This window comes from Balaenoptera musculus, chromosome 21, assembly GCF_009873245.2.
Source record: "Balaenoptera musculus isolate JJ_BM4_2016_0621 chromosome 21, mBalMus1.pri.v3, whole genome shotgun sequence".
Taxonomy (NCBI): domain Eukaryota; kingdom Metazoa; phylum Chordata; class Mammalia; order Artiodactyla; family Balaenopteridae; genus Balaenoptera; species Balaenoptera musculus.
This window is the reverse complement of record NC_045805.1, coordinates 7,585,592-7,590,654: the sequence shown is the minus strand read 5'-3', so window position 1 is coordinate 7,590,654 and position 5,063 is coordinate 7,585,592. Positions and strand designations below refer to the sequence as shown.

At 35.6% G+C, this 5,063-nt stretch overlaps 1 non-coding gene across 1 annotated transcript; it reads left to right on the top strand.

Annotated features, from left to right (window-relative positions):
* Positions 1 to 2,219: 2,219 nt before the first annotated feature.
* On the top strand, positions 2,220 to 2,292 carry TRNAW-CCA. The gene has a single exon. It is a non-coding gene; the product is annotated as a tRNA-Trp (tRNA).
* Positions 2,293 to 5,063: the final 2,771 nt, after the last annotated feature.

The window sequence follows — 5,063 nt, the reverse complement described above, 5'->3', positions numbered from 1 at the left end:
GGCTATAGGGGCTAATCTAAATGCAGAGAACATGTCCAAGATATATAAAGTGGATCTACCTTGGCCCTCTGAAGCTTATTCATCTATAATTTTAATCATTGCTTGTATTATATTGCTTTCTTGGAGAGGACCCAGCATTGAAAAGAGAGAGAATCATAGCATAGAAAGAGAATAGAGTTTTCCATAGGAATTTATTATTTGACTGTAACTAGACCACAGGGCTGGTTCTTATCAGGGCACACAACATAAGACTCTTGAAATTCCTTTAAAGAATAAAGACGACTTCCAGCTTGAGCTCTGATGTTTAAAGAGCTCAGAAGTTGTCACTCCTACCCCTGCAAGAAGACAAAGCTGAACTCACTAAGAATCAATGCCTTTTCTTGGACTCATGGGCAGATGGCGTTTGCAGGAAAAGCCACCACCCTGAAACCTGGAGAGACGGGAATTCAGAGGGTCACAGTTGAGATCTGCTTCCCTGGAGGAGGTGCTGCTGGAGCCGTACAGTGGTAGGAACACTTAACCAGCAAATTCAATGAGTTGCTGAAGGTGGAGTGTAGACTAGGACTCTCCTGAAGGTGGCATTATTGGAGCAGCACACTTCTGTGGTTTTTACCTCTGGGGATGCCGCCATCTTTTCTTGCTGAAGAGTCAAGAAAGAGCCTCTCTTGGTTCTGGCGGAGCAAGGGGAAGAGTAATCCTTATGAAACAGACCCAGAGAAATATGCTCTATACCAAAGGTGTGTTCTCCAGGGTAAAGACATTCCCGGAGACTTATGTCACCTGAGGAAAGAGCATCTCTCCCCCCACCTCAGCCTCCTCCAGCCTTCCTATTTCACCTGAGAGAGGAAAGAAGCTAAGACACACTTGAGAAGGTCACAGCCCAGAGACACAAGCCCACCTAAAGACTGAGACTTAACCATGAAGCTGTAAAATCCTCCCCCCACCACACCTTCCCACCATGCCAGCAGGACTCCAGTGAAGCAGCACAGATTCCAGCTGAAGCAGCAGCAACAGAGACTTTATCTGAGAAGGACTTTATCTCAGATAAGCCAAAGGAAAACATGGGAGCCGGAAAACGACAGAAGGAAACAGAAGCTTCTGGCACCGACTGCCGGAGCAAACACGAAACGGAGCCAGACTCTTCTCAAGTAAACACAAAACCTCCCACAAAAGGCCTGCTTACCTCGGTTCCCACTCCTTGATACATCATATCCAGTTATCAGTGAAAAATTGCCAAGCATGATAAAAGTCAAGGAAACACAGTCTGCAGAAAAAAGCAAGTATCAGAAGCATACTTAGACATGATACAAATTTGTTAAATTATCAGACATGGAATTTAAAGTAACAATGATTAATAGGTTAAGGGTTCTAATGATAAAAAGGACAACGTGCAAAATGGATGGGTAATAGAAGCACAGAGATGGAAACTATAAGGAAAAAAAGACACACTTGAAATAAAAAACACAAATAGAAATCAAAAATGCCTTCAATGGCTTTATTAATAGGTTGGATTTTTATGTTAGAAATATTGCAAGCAAGAAGAGAACGGAATGAAATGTTTCATGTGTTGAAAAAAATACCAACCTAGAATTCTATCCAGTGAAAGTATCATTAAAAAGTAAAGAAAAATCAAGATTTTTCTCAAATAAAAATGAAAGAATTCATTATCAGCAGCCATGCCCTGCGAGAAAATTTATAAAACGTTCTTCAGAGAGATGAAAAATGATAAATGTAAAAGATACAGGTCTACATGAAGGAAGACCGTTGGAGAAGGAATGTAAAGGTAAAATAAAATATTTTTAAATTCTCAGTTGCTCAAAAATAAGTGCTCATTTAAAGCAGTAATTGTAGTAATGTATTAGCTGATTATAGTAGATGGATCCATGAAATGAATGACAGCAATGCCATAAGGAATACGCTAAGATACCTGAACTACCTACAAAGCAGTACACAGTTATTTGAAAGTGGCCTGGGGTGACTTAAAAATGTATATTGCAAGCTCAAAGACAACCACAAAGAAAATAAAAAAGAAGTATATATGATATGCTAAACGAGGATATGAAATAGAATCATATAAGATGCTTAATTAAAACCAGAGGAAGCAGAAAATAAGAACAAAGAGAAAAGAAAAATGCAATTAATAGAAAATAGTTATAAACATGGTAAATATTAATCCAACCATATCAATAATCACTTTAAATGGAAATAGTCTAGGGACTTCCCTGGTAGTCCAGTGGCTAAGACTCTGCACTCCAAATGCAGGGGGCCTGGGTTCGATCCCTGGTCAGGGAACTGGATCCCATATGCCACAACTAACAGTTAGCACACTGAAACTAAGACCCGGTGTAGCCAAATAAATAAATAAATATTTTTTAAAAAATAAAATAAATGGAAATAGTCTAAATAAACCAATTAACAGAGGTTTTCAAAGCAGATAAAAACACAAGACTTAACCACATTTTCCCCCAAAATTTATTGTGAATATAAAAGTACAGATACATTTAAAATAAAGGAAGAAAGAAAGACCATGTTGTTATCAAAATAAAGCTGGAATAACAATATTATCTTCAGACCAAAAACAAACTCAGAACAAGGAAAAGTATCAGAGATAGACAGGGACGTTTAATAGTGACGAAGGAATCAGTTCTCCAAGGAAACACAACAATCCTAAATATGTACGCATCTAACAACAGAGCATCAAAATACATGAGGCAAAACTAAAAGAAACGAAAGAAGAAATAGATCCACAGCTATAGCTGGAGAATTCAACACCCCTCTTTCAGTAATTGATAGGTCAAACAGGTAGACAATCAGGAAGTATATAATTGACCAGAATAGCACTGTGAATCTACTTGATCTAATTAACATTTAGCAGATATATTATCCCCCAAACAGCAAAATACGTGTGCTTTTCTCGCTTACCTGGACCATTCATCAATATAGTCCATATTCTGCACCATAATACACATCTTAACAAATTTATTTTGAAAGAAGTCATATAAAATATTTTCTCAGATCACAATAGAATTAGACTAGAAATTAACAACAGAAAGACAGCTGGAAAATGCAAAATATTTGGAGATTAAACAACACACTTCTAAATAACCCATGGGTCAAAGAAGTCTCAGGAGACACTTGAATATTTTGAAGTAAATTAAATTGAAAAAACAAGTTATCAGAATTTGTGAAATACAACAAAAGCAGTGATAGAGTGAAATTTACAGCACTGAATGCACGTATTAGAAAAGAAGAAAGATCTAAAATACATAATCTAGGCTTCCATGTTGGAAAACTAGAAAAAGGAGAGAAATATAAGCCTAAAGTAAATATAAGAAAAGAAATAATAAAAATTAGAGCAGAAATCAATGAAATTGAAAACAGGAAAACAATAGAGAAAAACAGACAAAACCAAAAAGCTGGTTCTTTGAAAAGATCAATAAAATTGATATAACTCTAGTCAGGCTAACCAAGAAAAAAGCAGACGGGGTGCAAGTTACTAATATTCGAGATGAAAAAGGGGTCATCCCTAGTAATCCCATGGGTAATAACAGAGAAATAAGGGACTACTATGAACAACTCTATGCCTGACAACACAGATGATAGATACAAATTACCAAAATTCAAACAAGGAGAAACTGATAATCTGAAACAGCTTATATCTAATGATGAAATTTAATCAGTAATTAATAAACATCCCCCTAAATGTATCATATTCATATGATTTTACAGGTGAAGTCTTCCTAACATTTAAGAAAAAAAATGACACTAATTCTCCATGATCTCTTTCACCAATCTTAGAGAAAAAATAGATGCATATCAATATAACGAAATAGAGAACTCATATATAAACCCACAGAAATACAGTCAATTGGCTTAATTTCTCTTTGACAAAGAAGCAAAGGTGATTCAATCAAAAAAGAGAAGTGTTTTCAACCAGTGGTACAGGAACAACTGGACATCCATAAGGAAAAAAAACTACAGGTTCTACAGCTTTCACACAAATTAACTCAAAATGGATCATAGGTCTAAATGTAAAACATAAAACTAAGGCTTCTGTAAGAAAACACAGGAGAATATCTAGATCACCTGGGGTTTGGTGATGACTTTTTAAACATGACACCAAAACCACAATCCATGAAAGAAAACACTGATGAATTGAACTTCATTAAAGTTAAAATCTTCTGCTCTCTGAAAAGAGAAGCCATAGACTGGAAGAAAATACTTACAAAACATCTATTTAATGTAGTATTTGTATATAAAATACACAAAAAATTTTTTTAAACTTAAAAAGAAAAAAACGCAAATTGTAATTGCAAATTATAACAATGACATGGAACCACACACCTATCAGCATGTCTCAAGTCCGAAAAGTTAAATATGCCTGATGGTAAGGATGTGAAGCAACAAGAGCTCTCATTCAGTGCTGCTGGGGATGCAGGATGGTGCAACCACTTTGGAAGACAGTTTGGTGGTTTCTTACAAAACTAAACATGTCCCTACCATTCAATCCAGCAGTCAAGCTCCTAGGCATTTACTTAACAGACTTGAAAATGAATGTCCACACAAAAACCTGCATATAGATATTTACAGCAGTTTTATTCATAATTATTAAAACCTAGAAATAAGATATCCTTCAATTGGGGAACAAAACTATTGTACATTCACACAATGCAATATTACTTGGTAATAAAAAATGAGCTATCAAGTAATGAAATGACATGTGTCACATCTTAAATCATATTGCTAATTAAAATAAGTCAATCTGAAAAGGGTACATTACTGTATGATTCCAAATATATGACATTCTGGAAAAAGCAAAGGTATAAAAAAAGAAAATCAGCAGTGGTTTCTATGGGATTAGCAGAGGCGAGGAAGGCTGAATAGGCAAAGCACAGGGAATACATAGGGTGGTGAAATTATTCTTCATGATGCCTGTCACTGTGAATAGATGACATTATGCAGTTGTCAAAAGCCATATATCTTTATAACCGAACGTTATCTTAATGAATGCAAATTTTAAAATCATTAGGAAATAACAGAATCCTAGGAAGGAATGAAGAATT